Source organism: Eumetopias jubatus, unplaced genomic scaffold (assembly GCF_037043125.1).
Source record: "Eumetopias jubatus isolate StellerSeaLion01/CBP00866 unplaced genomic scaffold, mEumJub1_p1.0 scaffold_107, whole genome shotgun sequence".
Lineage (NCBI taxonomy): Eukaryota > Metazoa > Chordata > Mammalia > Carnivora > Otariidae > Eumetopias > Eumetopias jubatus.
Genome location: NW_028274913.1, coordinates 502,513 through 521,649, shown reverse-complemented (window position 1 = coordinate 521,649; position 19,137 = coordinate 502,513).

Genomic DNA, 19,137 nt, shown 5'->3' with positions numbered 1-19,137 from the left:
TTCTCTGTCTCCATTCTTTCTTTCATTCTTTATATAAAGGAAAATGCCTCAGATCCCTTTTTTCCATGGCTCAGGCTTAGATGTTCATCCTTTCAACATGCCGGATTAGTGCTTCTCAAACTTCAGCACATGTCAGCATTACCAAGGGGCTTGCCAATCCCTGAGAACCAGCCCAAAGACACTTCAGTGAATTCTGACGAAGCCAGTTCATGTGATGAAGACACCAGATAGACTGCTCTGTTCTTCCCCTGGGTGATCTCGGCTCCTCACGTAACCAACGGCTCTAAAGTTTCCATCTTTAGTCCAAATCTCACCACTGAGACCAAGATCCATACATCTAAACGGCCACCTCCCCTCAAGTATCTCACAAGTACATAAACAATTCTAAAGTCAAACTCATCACTTTATCCCCTAAACAAGCTCCTTCAGTGTTACATACCCCAATTAATGGCACCATTACCCACTGTTTTTTCCAGATGCTGCAAACATCCTTATCATCCCCCTTGCTGCTGCACCCTCTCTCTCGCTCTCTCGCTCTCTCTCTCTCTCTCTCACACACACACACACACCTTGGACTCTGATCTATTCAAACACCAAGTCCTTCTGATTCTACTGTGTCATTACAACTAAATCCATCCGCTTCTCTTTCTGCCACTACATCCAACTCACCTGGACAACTCCCTACTTTGCTAGCTAGTAGTCCAAAATGCAACTCTTAACTCTTTCTGCCTGACCTGTTGCCTACATTGCAGTGGGAATGCAATCTTTGCAAAACACAACTCTGATCGTGTCACTCTTAGTCAGAACTTGCTAACAGAAGTACAGGCCAGCAACAGGGAAACAGGTGCATTAATGCAACAACACATAAACATCAAATCTCATTAGCATCACTTCTAAGAAAATGAGGTGCTATACACATAGATCCTTAAAGCTGGGTCTTACTCTGTCTTCTGCTGTTTAGATGGTAGACAAAATAATTAAAGACAAAACAAATATAGATGAAACAAATTATTTATGATTTAATAGCATACAAAAGTGCTGTCCAAAAGACCCTTCTGTGATGATGGAAATGTTCTGTGTTATCCAATAAGATAGCAACTAGCCATACGTGTTTATCAAGCACTTAGAATGTCGTTACTATGAATGAAGAGCTGATTTTTAATTTTATGTAATTTTAGTTCTTTTAAATTTATATAGCCACACATGGCTAATGGTTACCATATTGATCAGAGAAGATTATTAACAGCCTGTTGCTAATAAAATCTGATATAAGTACTCTCTGTACTCTCAAGTACTTTCTGGTTATTTTTTTTAATCCATTTGTTATTCTGTTTTTTTTTAAGATTTTATTTATTTATTTGAGAGAGAGAGAAAGAGACAGCACAAGAGGGAAGAGGGTCAGAGGGACAAGCAGACTCCCTGCTGAGCAGGGAGCCCGATGTGGGACTCGATCCCGGGACTCCAGGATCATGACCTGAGCCGAAGGCAGTTGCTTAACCAACTGAGCCACCCAGGCGCCCCTACCTTCTGGTTATTTTTCTAAATTTAACCTTGATATAAAATTATTTGAAAAACAGCTTGGTTAAAGTAACCTCATTTAACATGCTATTGCTCTACTTAGTATTTTCATTAGCATTTATGTCAAAAAGAGGTAATCTACTTTTAATTCAAAAACTGCCCCCTTCTGTTTATATTAAGAAAAATTACATTCTCTCATTAAGAAAAAGTTTTTAAAATGCAGCCTACATATGACCCATCTAACACTGATACTAAGGTTCAAGACCCACACACTTATTCCCATACACTGACAAACCAAGTCCTTCAATAAATCTCTTTGTGTTAAAAAAAAAATAAATGATATGTGAACAGTTTTTCTAAAAAGAAACAAGCTGTGTAATTCCAAGAAGATGCTTTTTTCTATTACAGATATATGAATAATATCAAGAAGAAATGTCTAAAATGTATACTCACATGCTTAAGCAGTCATATAAAAATCATTTAGCAAAAAAAGACCTCTGTAGTCAAATCATATAAGTGGTTCAAAATTTACTATCAATATTTCTTTTGAAAAGTACTAAATAGGGCGCCTGGGTGGCTCAGTCGTCAAGCGTCTGCCTTCGGCTCAGGTCATGATCCCGGGATGCTGGGATCGAGTCCCGCATCGGGCCCCCTGCTCCGTGGGAAGCCTGCTTCTCCCTCTCCCACTCCCCCTGCTTGTGTTCCCTCTCTCGCTGTGTCTCTCTCTGTCAAATAAATAAATAAAATCTTTTAAAAAAAATAGTAAATAACACAAAAAGAAATCTGCTCATTTTCAGTTATCAATCTAAGCACAAAAGAGTGAATTAGCAATATTACATGTACAGAAAAGGCTGCCACAGAGCAGGTCATCAAAACTGTTGGATAGGATTATGCCTGTTATGAAATACTGATAACTGCTGTAGGAAGAAATAACCGTTATTCTGACTCAGTCCACTAGGAGGCCAGGACAGTTATGTTTTTCTTTTAATTGTATTCTTTTTTTTTTTTTAATTAAACGAGACAAAAATCAGCCCAACTTGAAATCAGTGAAGTGTCACATTTATGAGCTTTAGCAACACCAATAGAAAAATATAAATTTTTTCATTAAATGCGACGTGGCAGCTTTTTTTTATCCTCAACAACTTTAGGACAGAGAGAAGAGGGGTAATGGGGCTGTAAATAACCAGAGACTTCATCTGTTAATTCAGAATTGACTGGCTCCTCCAAGTGCCAAAAATACATAAACTATGGTTACTACCTTTCTTGAGACCATAAAAGTATGACAAAGCCTAAAAAGTACAGGCTTTGTGGCATGGAATATGTGAGATTTTTAAACTTTTGTACGTGATTCTGCCTGCAAAAGTAATGAAAGCATTGAGAGAGCTTTTATCGCTACCACTAATCACTAGCAGGACAGCATATAAGCAAAAAATATGCCTACTGCTCATTTTTCCATTAAGAGTCAGAATGAGGAGCTAGGATCCCCAAGGGGAAGGTTCCTATCAACTCTATTCTCGCATATGCTGAGCTGAAAGATGTGCCAGATGTCAGAATAACTTACTGAAATACCCTGCAAATAACAAAGTGGCAAAACATTGTCAGAGGGGAAAAGGTTTCCATGTTTATCTTAAAAAGTAAGGAAAGTCTCCTGAATATAATAAGATCACAAACTATAAGAACTTGAACTTAAACAGTTGTACTTCTTTCAAGTACTTTTGAATGCTTATCCTCTATCATATATTACTAAGATTTCAAGAACTCCATAATATTTTTATCCCCAGTATAAATACTGGGATAATCCCTCCCAAAAACCATGAACCTAAGTTACTTTAATGAAACTCCACCTCTTTTATTAAAATCATAGTTCAATAAGCACTCAATGTACTAGTTAAAAACAGCATCGAAACTAAGTACTTCTTTCTGCTAACACTTTCTGAAACACTATATTGTTTTTAAGAAAAGCAAGCTACATAATTACACTAGTTTCATATCAATATTATTTTGAAAAATTACAACCATCACAACATAGTAACAGGTTAAATTAAGTAGGCTAATAAAGACGAAATACATGTAAACAGAGATTTCTTTTTACATTTAAATAAGCACTGAATGGGTAAAAGTCTAAAACATTAAAATAGTTATTGCTTTTTGAACTTTTCGTGCTGGTCAATTACACATTTAATTGCTTTGTGCTGAAGATCAATGAAGTGACAATTACAACCTATACACAAAAGCTCTAACAATAAGCTGACATGTTTCTGTGGTGATGAACATTTAAACAAGATTTTGCCTGGACATCTTGACCTCTCAGAAGGTATGTAAACACCATATTATATACTATGGCTCCACCCATCAGGAAAGCCTGGTAAAAATTTCTACAATTATATATAGAACATTTAAAATATGTATCAAGCCACTGTTCATTTAACAAAAAGAGTCTCTTAGTAACACTAAGATACGGTTTGCTCAGCATGCCATCAAGACTGCACCAAACAGGCTCAGTCGTTAGGTGTCTGCCTTCGGCTCAGGTCATGTTCCCAGGGTCCTGGGATCGAGCCCCACATCGGGATCCCTGCTTGTCAAGAAGCCTGCTTCTCCCTCTCCCACTCCTCCTGCTTGTGTTCCCTCTCTCGCTGTTTCTCTCTCTGTCAAATACATAAATAAAATCTTTAAAAAATAATAAATTAATTAAAAAAAAAAAGACTGCACCAAACATATATGCTGTCATCTGGGGAAGATTGACAGAAACACTAATAAGGAACAGAAAATAAAGGCAGGTCTTAATTATTTTAAACCATGAAAATAGCTACAAACAAGCATCAGTAGAGTGTCACACATTTCCCCCCTTTGCTCCCAAGGTAATCATTAAGAATTTGGACAAAAAAAAGTTTTGGTCCCAGGGCAAAGAAAACAGCTTTACAGAAAGCTTTGTTAAGCTACAGTGAAATATTTTTAATATTAATATTTTCTGCATTTAATCTATTTAAGATGGAAAGATTAAAACTATAAGATGTTCAAGCTATTAAAATTTGACAGAGAGAATATATTTTAGGATAAGTTAAAATAAAAACACTATGATTGCCAGTTTATTTAACTAAGATGTTCACTGTATTCAAATTTATAAGAAACTTCCCATGATGTTAGACAAACAAAAATCCTCAAGATTGCAAGTAAATAAATTAATACAGCAAGTAAATGAAACAAGTAAATAAAAGAACTGAACCATAAAAAGATTGCAAAGAATTTATATTAAAATTTTAAAATGTAATTCTAAATTTGGAAAAAAAGTATTTCTCGGTATACTACATCATATCAAAATAACTTAATGGACAGCCAGTAAAGACCTTTCCTTCTACTTCTTTTCCAATAATCTTTAGTTATCAATTTCACAGAAAAGAGATGGGAAATGACATTTGCCAAGCTCCTACCAGTTGTTTTATATGTGCTCACTGAACCTTCATGATAAATTAGAAGGTAAGTTATATTATAAATGAGAAAGCTCACACCCCAAAAAGTTAAATAATCTGCCTACAGTCACCCTGTTCAAGGTTTGCCTGCACTCACAGTAAACACAGGTCTGTCAGCTTTCAAAGCCTGTGCTTTCCACCTCCTCACACAACAGAAATAAGACACCAAAGACAAACTGACATGGAAATAGGGACGTGGGGGAGAATGCTTAAAACATATTTAAGACAAACCTCTAATTTAGTAAAAGAAATAAAGCAAAATACATAAAAGCTTCTTTTACTAGAACATTAATTTTCAATCCCATAATAGCAAACTCATGCTGAGGTCAAATCCTCAGTCCCGTAAGACACTTAATACAAAAGAAGTCAATACCTTACTATTGGTTTCATAAAACACCCAAGCATAAACTCCAATAAAGACACAACAAAACAGAGATTAGGGTTTTTATCACATTACTAGAGCAAAATGTACAAAATACTAAAGTGTAGAATATAATAGAAAATACTGCCACATGATTTAGATGTAGCGTCACATCGCTTATATGGCAAACAGTACATTCACACAAAAAGCACTAGGAATTCCAAAATACTACATAAACCTTAGGGCTATCTGCCCTCACGCCATTATCTGAGTTGGGCCCATCTCTCCCTGATTTCCACATTCCTTCCAGCTCTCAATAAAAGCTGCTTTGGGTGGATAGGTGTGCACGCATGTGTATTTTACAGTTTTCCACTGAAAACCAATAAATTGGCATTTTAGTTTTACCTATCAGCTTCAATTTGGGTAATGTGAGCCCATCACCAAGAAATAAACAGCCTTTTGTTCCTTCCTATTTTTAAATAATGACAGGATACTGTTTAGCTCTGTATGTCTATGAAATACTTGTGGATTTACCACCCAACTTAAAGGAACATCATCACAACCACTGCGGCACCCATGTGGCCCTCCCAACTGCACCAAACTTCCATACCAAAGTGGCCAAATGGAACCACTAATTTGAACTGCCATCTTTGTCATTTATTTACTTTTATTTTGGATTGTGGTAACATACACAGAACATAAAGTTTACCATTTTGAACATTTTTAAATGTACAGTTCTATAGCATGAAATACATTCATTCACATTGTTCTGCCATCACCATCACCATCCATCCCCAGAACTTTTTCACATTCTCCAGCTGAAACTCTGCACCCATTATAACAATGACTCCTCATTCCTTCCTGCTCCTACCCCCAGCCCCTAGCACTTACCATCCTATTTCTGTCTCAATGAATTTGACCATTCTAGGGACCTCATATAAGTGGCATCACAGTATTTACCTTGTTGTGTCAGCCTTACCTCACTCAGCATAATGCTCTCAAGGCTCACCCCATGTTGCAGCATGTGTCAGAAGATTTCTTTACTTTTTAAGGTGAAATAATATTCCATTGTAGATGCAAACTACATTTTGTTTATCTATTAATCCATTGGTGGATACTTAGGTTGTTTTCACCTTTTGGCCATTATAAATAATGCTGCCAGGAAAATAAGCATAGAAAGGTCTGTGAAGGAAAGAGAGGAAGATGGCGGTGGAGAAGGAGGACCCTAGGCTCACTGGTTACCAGAGGGCAGGTGGGCGAGAGGACGGGGGAAATAGGTGATGGGGATGAAGGAGTGCACTTGCGATGAGCACCAGGAAGTATATGCAAGTGTTTCACTGTGTTGTACACCTGAAACTAACATTACTCTGTATGTTAACTGGAATTTGAATAAAAACTTTTATAAATAAATAAAGAAATATCTGTGGAGTTCTTGCTTTCAATTCTTTTGTGTGTATACCCAGAAGTGGAATTGCTGGATCATATATAGTAGTTCTATGTTAATTTTTTGAGCAACCACCATGCTGTTTTCCGCAGCATCCACACAATCTTACATGCCCACCAACAGTGTACAAGAGTCCCGTTCTCTCTACATCCTCACCATCACTTGTTATCGTTTTGGGGGTTTTGGCAGTTGTTAGCAGCCATCCTAGTGGGTGTGAAGAAGTACCTCACTGCGGTTTTGATTTACGTTTCCCCAAAGACTAGTGCTGCTGAGGTCTTTCATGTGCTTATTGGTCACACGTATGTTTTCTTTGGAGACATGTCTATTCCAGTCCTCTGTTCCTTTTTTATTTGATAGAACAGGTACCATCACCATGTTCTTCAAAATTGCTTTGGCTATTCTTGGCTCTCTGTTCCTCCATAAGAATTTTACTATCTGCTTATTACATTCTTTAAGATAATTTGCTGGAACTCTTTTTAGAATTGCATAAACTCTAAAAAATAATTTGAGAACTGTTATTTTTACCATATAAAGAAAGTCATAAACACAGAATAACCTATCCATTTGTTTAAGTCTCCTGTAACATCCTTCAATGAGATTTTTTGTTTCCATATATTATTTCCATAAAGATTCTGCATATCATTTGTCTAATTTATTTCAAAATACCTTAAGGCTATCTTGCTACTATAAAAATATTTTTAATTAGATTTTCTTTGTTATTTGATTTTTCTATATTAATTTTCTATTTTAATCTATATTACTTTTTTCTATGTTAATCTTTTTTTTTTAAAGATTTTATTTATTTATTTGAGAGAGAGAATGAGATAGAGAGAGAGAGACCATGAGAGGGGGGAGGGTCCGAGGGAGAAGCAGACTCACTGCTGAGCAGGGAGCCCGATGCGGGACTCGATCCCGGGACTCCAGGATCATGACCTGAGCCGAAGGCAGTCGCTCAACCAACTGAGCCACCCAGGCGCCCTTTCTATGTTAATCTTATATCCAGGTTCCTTGCTAAATTTTTTTTTACTTGAATAATTTATCTTTAGATTCTACGGGATTTTTCAATAGACAATATCATCTAACAAATAAAATAATGACTATTTTATTTGTTCCTTTCAAGTTTTCCTTTTCTTGTCTAAATTGTACTACTAGTAACTCCATTACAGTGTTATTATTAGAAATAAAGGATTTAAGACGGCATCCCAATTTTAAAGTAAATACTATTTACATTTTTACCATTAAGTACAATGTCAGTTACAGACTTAGAGTAGATATCCATTATCAAGTTAAGAAAGTTCACTCAAGTTCTTAGTTTGCTTTTTAATCATGAATGGTTACTGATTTTGCTAAATGTGTTTTGTGTCTCTTTGGAGGTGCTCGCTTGACTTTTTTTTTCCTCATTTACTTTCCTAATATGAATTACAGCCATTGATTTTCTAATGTGAAACCAATCTTACATACCTGAAATAAAATTTTCCTTGATGATGATTTTTTTGCATACATGGCTGAATTCAGCTTAATATTTTCTGATTCACAAGTATTCGCAAATAAGAATGGCCTATAATGATCCTTTCTTATACTGTCCTTGTCTACTTTCAGTATCGAGATTATATTAGTCCCATAAAACTCTGAGTGTTCGTTCCATCTTCAAATCTCTGAACAAATTTGTATGAAACTGAAGTCATCTAGGGGCGCCTGGGTGGCTCAGTCGTTAAGCATCTGCCTTCAGCTCAGGTCATGATCCCAGGGTCCTGGGATCGAGCACCACATCGGGCTCCCTGCTCAGCGGGAAGCCTGCTTCTCCCTCTCCCACTCCCCCTGCTTGTGTTCCCTCTCTCGCTGTCTCTCTCTCTGTCAAAAAATAAATTTAAAAATCTTAAAAAAAAAAAAAGAAAGAAACTGAAGTCACCTATTCTTTGAAGTCTGGTCAAAATATCTTGCAAACTGTCTGGACTTGATTTTTTTTTAAATCTAATGACTATAGAACTTTCATTTCTGGCAATATTGAGAATAAGATATCCTTAATTCCCTCCGCCAAAAAATGTCTAAAATGCTAGATCAAATATTTTTAAATCTCCCTGAAATCTTCTCTTTGTCTATTTATTCTGAGCAATACATTGAGTTCGGTACCTCTCACAGTGTTGGCTTTTCCCAATGTCAGGTCATCTTCTGAGTCCCTACTCATCCTTATATTTAAGAGTTTTTGTCCCTCCCAGTTCTCTTTATCACCTCCTGACTCTGGTGACGGTAGAACTAGTAAGTGAATCTAGAAAATAGATCTAGATAGGCAGGATCTGATTCTGAGTGACGTGTCTTGGTAGCTTGTATCCTGGTGGACACTTTTGAGTATTTACCAGACGCTCTACCACCAGAACCCCCATTTTCTATGTCGTCTACAGTATTACTGCTGCTTGCTAACTGCAGCTCCCCTCTGAGTACCCTGATCCTTTCTGTTCCTCACATCCTTTACCAGCAGAGCCAGATGGTTTTAATTTTTGTTAAGACCAGGTCAAACAAAAATGTGAAAAACAGGGCGCCTGGGTGGCTCAGTTGGTTAAGCAACTGCCTTCAGCTCAGGTCATGATCCTGGAGTCCCGGGATCGAGTCCCACATCAGGCTCCCTGCTCTGCGGGGAGTCTGCTTCTCCCTCTGACCCTCTTCCCTCTCGTGCTCTCTATCTCTCATTCTCTCTCTCTCAAATAAATAATAAAATAAAATCTTTTAAAAAAAATGTGAAAAACACAGATATACTTAGGTAACTGGAAATGCTAAAATCAATTTGCTAATAGATGCAAAACTGGATAGTATCCTATGGGACAACATAATTAAATGTTTGGGGTTATCTTTTGTATAGAAAAGGAATCAATTCTATCAGACAGAATCATTTTCATTGCTCTTACTTTCCTACAAGTTAACTCTAATCCTAAAGAGATGTAAAATAGTCAAGTCAATAGAAAGTCAGCCAAAGATACACACCCCTACAAAATCGGATGACCACCACGGTCTACTACACAATGCCTAGGACTCCACTGACAGAACACCCAGGATCTCCTCTGCCCATTTCCAAGTCTTGGACAACTCTTCCTGGCACCAGAAAATTTATGTATGCAAAATAAATTATTAAAATAAAAAGGATATAAACTATATGTACACACTAATTATAATTACACAATACTCCAAACACAAATATTGACAGGTAATCTGAATGATATAAAGTATAATGACAGATTAATTGGCTTTCTATGAAATTGTCTAAAATTAAAATATTAATGAAAAAGCAACAGAAGTCAAGATACATAGGACAATCAAACAAAATCATCAGCCTCATAAGTATGCTTCATGCAAGCCCAATATGACATAGGAAAAGTAAACATTAAGGATCCTACAATACAGATGCATTCAGGAAGGATTTGTACATTTGTAGAAACCATCTTGGAATCTTGAGGATTTCTGAACATTAGATTGAAAAAGATCTTCTTTGAACAGTAAGGCCATGAGAGGCCAAAACAGTTTACAAAGCTAAAGAGGAAAGGCCAAAAGAAAAGACTGGACCCCCATATTTGCTGACAAAATCAGAGACAATTCAAACAGAGACCACAAAATCTCCCAATCTGGAAAAAGACCCAAGAATGTCCCCAAATTAACAAGTAGCAAATTAACACTGTATTCCAGATAAAGGGCCATTAAAGTTAACAGGTAGAGAGAAAAGAGGAATCAGGGAGATTGGTTCAAGATGATGGATTATCATAGAAGACAGGAAAAATATATAATAATCAATCAATCAATTAATCCGCACCATCCCTAGCAGCTGTAATAATACCAAGCATACAATAAATGGCCAACAGGAATTAACTGAATGAACTATGCTAGAAGACAAGACTGCCATCAGTAGACTAATAATGTTAAGAAATCCCTAAATGATAGAAAGTAGATGGGATCAAATCTATAGAGAAATTATAGTCTTAAAAAAAAGGGGGAAATAAGAAAAGAGCAGTGATTCTAAGAGCTATAAGCTTCTAGTCCAAAAATCCAAAAATTATAGATAAATATAGAAAAGATCAGAACACAATAAAATATTTAAAATAATACATAAGAGTAATATTCTTATATAAATTGCCTTAGAATTGAATAATACAGAGAAAAATAATTTAGATTCATTCTTTTTAATCACCTCACAAAATTAACTACATAGATTAAAATACTAGATCTTTGTAAAAACTCACAGAAAAGGGTAGCTAAAATAAAAGAGACTACGTTATTCATTCTTGACTTTGAGGGATGATAACACTTAACAAACTAAACCAATATCAAATTACTAAGAAAGAGTAAAAGTTTAAAGTGTACAAAAGCTAGGATAAAATGAAACCAGGTTTTATTTAGGCCTGCTTATGTAACATTTATTGTCAGGCCTGAGTTTTCTCACACAATTAATTTAAAGACAATTAAACAACACATGTCATAGTTAAATAGGACCAGGTCAAAAACATATATGGATTATGAATCTTGAATTATAGTAAATGAACTTTCTAAAACCAACTTTAATTACATATTTATATAAACCATTTTTAACTAAAATTTACTTAAAAGTATTACACATGAGGTTAAAATGACAAAATGATGCATAATGCTTTGAAACAACTTTTATGCTAATTTCTTGTCTTGGGATTTCCCAGCAGTTGTTAAATACTGAACCCCAACTCCTAGGAGGTAAAGGCCTGTGCAGTAACTCTCTACCCAGAACTAAGGCTGACAGTACAGTCTTCCCCTATCAGTGGGCAAAGGGTGTGAGTGTGTGTGTATGTGTCTGTGTGTCTGTGTTAAACAAGGAGGCCCTTTTGCTGAAGGTTTTCAGAGGGGCCTCAGTTCCATCTCCTTGCCTCTATGCGCCTATGATCCTCTGTCACCATATAACCACCTCGCTGTCCTGACCAACGCAGCCAGGGCATCACCTACGCACTATTCATGTTTTTGGTGCCTTTTCAGTTTTGTCTTTGGAGATCTTCTTGCTTTCCTGGAACTTATCTATGCATTTAATCATACAGGGATTTGGTTATACAATTAAATTTTTGACTTGGTTCTATTTAACAATGATAGATGCTATTTAACTTCCTTTAAACTAACTATGTAAGAAAACTCATGAGTTGGGGCGCCTGGGTGGCTCAGTCGTTAAGCATCTGCCTTCGGCTCAGGTCATGATCGCAGGGTTCTGGGATCGAGCCCCGCATCGGGCTCCCTGCTCAGCGGAAAGCCGGCTTCTCCCTCTCCCACTCCCCCTGTTTGTGTTCCCTCTCTCACTGTGTCTCTCTGTCAAACAAATAAGTAAAATCTTTAAAAAAAAATTCATGAGTTGGCATCAAACATCATATAAGCAGACCTAAACAAAGCCTTATGTATAAAATATATAGACTAAATTTTCTCTATGTATTACATCTTACAGTATTTTTTTAAACTCTAACGTCTCAAACTTTTAAAAAACTATTTCTTATAACCTTCATATTTTATTTCTACATATTGAAGTAAGAGAAGATTTCAAGCAGTTATTTGCAAATGTTCCTCAATAAATAACACTCCAGGCCCAAGTTGTCTATTTTTAATACATAAAAAGCCAAATTAGATAAAATTATTATTCAATTTTCTCTGGTTAGCATTAATTTTGAAGCTCCAGGGCCATCTTAATGTGCAGTACAGAATTTTTAATAAGGCAAATACCTTCACCACAACCCGGTGAGGATTTACTGGGTGGGTCTGCAGAATCATGATTTGTCTCATTATTAGTTGCATGTTCTCTATCCACATTGCACTTAAACCTCAGTGCCCCTTAGAGTCATGGTATTTAAACAATCATTCATTGTAGCACTAAATGACTAAGAATTTTTAAAAAAGAAAACACACAATGCTCAAAACCACTACTGTGGCTTATGGGGTTCACCTGAGTGATCAATCAGTGGAGTACTGCAACCATGAGCATGCTCCCTGAATCTCCACTAAAACCTGGCAATCTCACCAAATACACATTCACAAGCTCTCAAGATATTTTCTTTTAAGGAAAAAATATACATTTATTGATTTTTTAAAAATAGAAATAGTATGAGATCTCTTTTTAGAATTGCACTGCAGTAACCCTTCTCTAATCTTGAGAAGGTTTGAGAACTATTTGATTAGTAAATACTAACACAGGGAAAACACACTCTTCGGAGTCTATTACGAGCTTTGCCATGGACCATGTCCTGGAAGTTTCCCAAGAAACCTGGGCTTCAAGACATTATCTATAAGAAATGTGCAATATAACTTGCCTTGGTTACTTCTCAGATATTTAACAAATCAAATGAAATATATGAAAGCAGTTTAAAAACAATAAAATACAAAGCAGGCATGGACCTTCAATAATACCTGGCTGCAGGGAAAAAAGAGGCTAGTGCCTATTCTATGTGAGAATCAGATTTGGCATAGAAGACATTAGGTTAACAATATTAACGCTATTTTCAAAGTTTAACTTTTCATCAATTTCTATCACAAGTAAACACTAGCACCTGTCTTCCTGCCTCTCAGGCACTCCAACCCAGGAGGCATGCTAGTCCTCCACTGACAGGCCAGGCAGAGAAGGAAACTGGGAATGGAGCACTATGGACAGAGGAAAGCTCCACTGCTGAACACGTGGCCCTTGAAGGGCATGGCCAGGAGAAGGAAGACCTCACACCCTGGCAGGTGGTCAACATCCTGCCAGGCAGGCTACAGTCAGGCTGAGCTCTAGCACAACAAGAGAGCTAGAACTACCAGTCTCACCCAACAGGCAAACACGGTGGTGACTGTGGGGCTCATTCCTAACAGCCAGCTAAAGAACCAGGATGGGGTGGGGGAGATACGGTTTTGTAAACCAAGCCAAGGATGGTAAAGATCCTGTAAAGACTCACTTCATTAGTGAAGAGCCTCATTATAATTTAACCTGGAGGTTCTGGACTAAAAGCCTAAGCTGTACTAAAACAATGCAAACTCTCATGTCTTCATTTGTGTTGAGGTTCTAAAATGATTCTAAAAATAACACACCCTGAAAGATAACCATGCAGGAACCCATAACCAGCCCCCTCCAGAAAGGGGAGCATTGATGCATTTTTAGATCCTTCCTCTGACAAACCAATGGAACCTAAGACCTACTCAGCTTTTATGCTTTATTTTTCCTGTACAAAAGCTTTGTCTGCAGTAGGCTAAGTATATATATTTGGGAATACCATGGTAAATAAGAGAAAAAGACACACCTACAAACAATCACAATAGAATTACAATCCCTAACTGCAGGGGGAGGAAGCAGGTCACCACAAAGGAGGCCCACCGGAAAGACTTAAGGAGCACCAGGAGGTAGCACTAAAAGACAGATTCCACTGGGAAGTGAGTAGAGGGCTTCCTGGCAGAACAGCACATGAAGACAGGAGGCCATGAAAGCACCTGGAAAGTCCTGGGCAAGGTGAGGAGCTCAGGGGGATACAGCTTGGGGAACAGGGGAGCCTCCTGAAAAATGTGGCCGAAATGACAGATGGAAGCCAAATTTCCAGAGTTGTAGATATAATGTTACAGATTTTAGACTTCATTTTGTTGTCAGTTAAAAACTATCAAAAGATTTTATGGAGGTTAGTTACACAATATCATTAAGAAAACAATGCTGGAAGGCAGTGTGGAGATTACACTGTATAGGAAGGAAACTGGAAGCAGAAAAAACAGTAGGACAGTGGTTTAAATAAATCCAAGCAAAAAATGATGAAGCCTGAACTAAGGTAACGGCAAAAAGAAAAGAGGAACATTCAGAACACTTATTCAGAAGTTATTCATAGTAGTGAATCCAGTACTTTTAAGCTATCTAATGCACTAAGTTCTTACTACAAGGTAAGGTACTTTATTACATCTCTTCTAAAAAAATAAATCAGAAGTATAATTTAATTCTGGGCATTTAAGAAGGAAACAAAAGTCATCATGAGATCAGACAAATCTTTATGATAACTCAAAAAAGCTTTAAAAAATTTTAAGCCCTTCCCACACCTGTTTAAAAAAAAAATCCCACGCTTATAATAAAAATTAATACTCATTAATGTGTAAAGAGAAACATTAAATATCAAGTAATCCCAACTAAAATATGAAAGTATACAAGTATTTAAATCTAGCATTCTGAACAACTTCAAATTTCTTCTTTGTGTTCTAAAAAAAAGATAACAGGAAATGTTTTCTAAGAACTGGTCATTTCAGTACTTAATTCTAACTTTTTCTTCTGTTGATATAGCCTTATTTTTTCAGTTTTTGCCTGCTAATCTTATTTTTAATAACTAAAAGAACATACATTCATATATATACTTCTGACAATTCAGTGCTTTAAAATTCAATCATTCTAGAACAGTAAGAACTTGTCTTTTTTAGATAAGAACTTCCTTTGCTTACCAGATGTGCAAACCAGTAAATTTGTAAGTAATGAAACTGCTAATAACTTCAGTTTTTAAAAAAAGTAGGTATATCACAACCTAAAATATTCCCTAATGTCAAAACTATCAGGGGCGCCTAGGTGGCTCAGTCGTTAAGCGTCTGCCTTCGGCTCAGATCACGATCCCAGGGTCCTGGGATCGAGCCCCGCATCGGGCTCCCTGCTCACTGGGAAGCCTGCTTCTTCCTCTCCCTCTCCCAATCCCCCTGCTTGTGTTCCTGCTCTCGCTGTCTCTCTCTCTCCGTCAAATAAATAAAATCTTTAAAAAAAAAAACTATCAAACAATCCAATCGCCTTTGATTTATCTGCTTATGCAACATTTATTTCCCATACAAATGGGCCAAATAAATGGGTTAGTAAAGTAATATACCAAGTTTCAACTATACACTGGCAAACATTTCATAGAGATCAGAAGATTAACACTGTACCATGCTGAATAAATTATTTTATAGACAAATAAATATGTTTAAATGCCAAACAGATTTTAACAGCCCAAACTCCAGCCGTCCTGTGGACCTGTGGGCATGTGCCATAACGTGCCATAATCAGGTAAGCAGCTCTCTAGTCAGCATGAAATTAGACATTAATTTTACTTTCAAATAAAGTTTATTCCAGCCAAGGGTAGATAGTTTTCAAGTCCCCTCCCAAGAAAAGTTTTGGAAAAGAGACTCTAATCGACAATGATTATTTCCATAAAATTGTTTCATGAATGTTGGAAGTAGTAGGGCCAATTTAATTACGAGTATAATTACTTTAAAATCTGAACCTATTTTTTATTTCCTCCATACTAAAACTCTTCATTTAACAAAGAGCCCCAAATTGTGAGACTTTTAGTTAATAATTTAATCATCATATAAAATAAAGTTTGAAGTCTAGTTACCTATTAAACATAATACCTATTTTTTTACAACTTATACTGTTACAAGATAAGGCAGTTCCTATTTCAAAAAGTAAATAAATAAAGCTATGTTGACACCACAATAGTATCTTATATGTAGCTTTGCTATCATATGTAAAAAATAATCCTACACAAATCTTCCTGATGTTTCATATCAACTTCCACACAACCAATACATTTAAGCACCTACTAAGAGTGGCTGCTCCTACTGCATCTCATATGGTAGGTGAGACAAACAAGACCCTCAGCAACTCCACACCGAGATAAGTACTGCCAGCCCATTTTACAGATGCAGACACTAAGAAACATGCCTGAAGTCCCACGTCAGTAAGGAGAAGAGTCAGGATTTAAGTCAGTCTAAATGCCAAAGCTCACAATTTGTCCACTATACTATTATGCAAATAAAGAGAAAATTTAGCCTTAGAGTAGAAATCTCTCATTTTCTGATAGGACAGAAAGATGAAAGTGCTATATATTGGTCCAATTCAACACTCATACCATCTCAAAGTATATGGGTATACCAGTGATAACTTTTAGGAACACAGCTGCTATTTAACAGTAACAGTTACTGTTACTGAAATTATAATTTAGTTCCCTCCAATATGCCGTTATACTAAGAACAGTGACAAAATTAAGATCATTTCATGAAGTAAATGATTTTTAGTTCAAAATCTTTATAAACTCAAATAATTTTAAATGAAACAAATGTATTCTTTTCCTCAAAGTAGTACTTTTATACATCTTTCTCTGAGATCCCATATGCCAAGCTTCAATAAATCATTATAACCACGCCTTTTACAGTAGATTAACAATTCCAAAAAGAACCCTGAGCATAACAACACTACCAGAATCAAACGTTTTAAAAATAATCATCTTTATCCATGTTGTTTCTATGGAAAACAGTGAGTGCTCCCAAGTGGGGGAGGGCAGAGGAATTCTATTAACAAATTACTGAATGATTTTTTTTTTCTTGAAGGTGTTGGGAAAATCAAATTAACACATAACAACAGTTAGTGAGATATGACTCCATTTTCTGTAATAAACACCAAGATCAAAACGCACCCAAGGTAAATTTCCTTGCAAGTTCCCCAGCAGGAGTTTTCCTTTTTGTATGTGATTTCCTCTCACCCACAAAAACCAGGCCAAATACGCGCATGTGCCGCTAATACTAAGCAGCACTTCCTTATTCACTCATGTCCAACAATTTATGGATGATCAGTGGCAAAAATGAGCAAAAATAATGAAAGAATGCCATGAAAGCTCCCTGAGACCAAGCTGGACTTCCTACTCATTTCTGTGTCTCTTTCAGATGGAGGCCTGATACAAATTAGCCACTGGGGGGAAAAGTCATCTGGTCATAAAATACAGTACAAGGTCACTCTTATGTAAGTTTGCCAAAAGGGACATAAACCAGGACAATTTCACACTGTGACACAGGATAGAAACATATTCAAACAATCTCTGTTCCTCCTCCATTGTGCTGTCACAGTGCTCAGCTTTATAGGCCTTCCCGGCACCGGCACCGGGCTCTTCGCTTCCACCTGGTCAGTCTAATTAATTAAGAAAGGAAGTTACCTCAAATTCTGTGCTTTTTGCTTTTATTATCAAGCACTTCGTTTGAAGTTATAGGAGTTAACCTCTTAATCCTACAGACCGTGTGCTATGTTCTGGACATTTGGGGATGTCTGGATATAGCTGGATAATTGGTCAGGATGTTGCTGTCGCTTAGGTTAAATTTTATGCCAAGGCTTCAAAACAAAGATAGGCACTAAGGTGAGGCATGATATAAAGTTACTCCCAGAAACATCTTTGGTTTGCGAATTAATCTGTCACTGATTATATTTTTTTCACTTTCATTAAATTGTTGAATTTTTACTTCGTAACATCTGAACTCAAAGTAAGATGTTAAAATATAATATGAAATAAATATATTCCTAACCCTTATTTCAACCCTGGCCGGAGGTTAGAGCCTCAGAGTTCACGATGCAATCAGCAAACATCTTCTGACATCATCCCACAGAATCGAGAGGCCTCTCCGAGGCAGAATGGGAAGAGAAAACCACACAGCTGATCTGAGGTGTGACAGGAACAGCAGTGCTGTCGGCCCCAATACCCTTGTACTCTGGTATATGACTGAGTGACCAAGACAAAAACTGCAGAGAAAGGATCTCTACCACAACACACAACACTCAGCAGATGCAACCGTTTTTATCAGAACTGAAACAAACATTAAGATGCAAGCATGGGATCAGGTTCAAACACACATGAACAAATATAATGCTTGACACAATACATAAAGGTGACTAATAATATAAATTTGATAAACATTTAGGTGCTAATAATAAGTTAGAGTTCTAAGATAAAAGTTACCTTCTTACTAAAAAAATGGTTTGCTTTATCCAAAGCATTTACATTCTCCTACCCTTGAGAATATAAAGAATGGGAATAGTGAGGAGATGGTCCTAATAAAATAGAAACATGCACCATGGTAAGGAGAGAGAAGAAAGGCTCATTTAAGGCCCTTAAAAGGGCATGGTCAACCCCCCAGGCCTAAAATGTCCTGTTTGAATTAACATAGTGGTTTAATTAAAAACTAAGTAGAGAATTCTGCTTAATTTGATTTTCAATTCAAGCTCTGCATCCGCCCGTGGCCAGTGGCCAATTTCCGCGTCTCGGCACAATATGCAAGGGGCTGTTTTAAAATCGATTGCCCAGGGGAATCAATGGGAGTATGGTGGAGCCATATGCCATTTAGGGACTCCACCAGACTTAGACATAGTAAAACAGCACCAGGAGGGTGGCCAAAGGAATAAAAAAGAAATTTAACTTAACCATATTTCAAGTTTGTCATTACTCAAATCATTGTGCGGAATCTACCAATTAGAAGAGTTTTCTAAGCCCTCTTCAATATCCCTTCAGACTAGATGTGTCTAATGCCAATGAGCAAAAAGCTTTAAAGGATATACACAAAGGAATATCCTTGCTAGC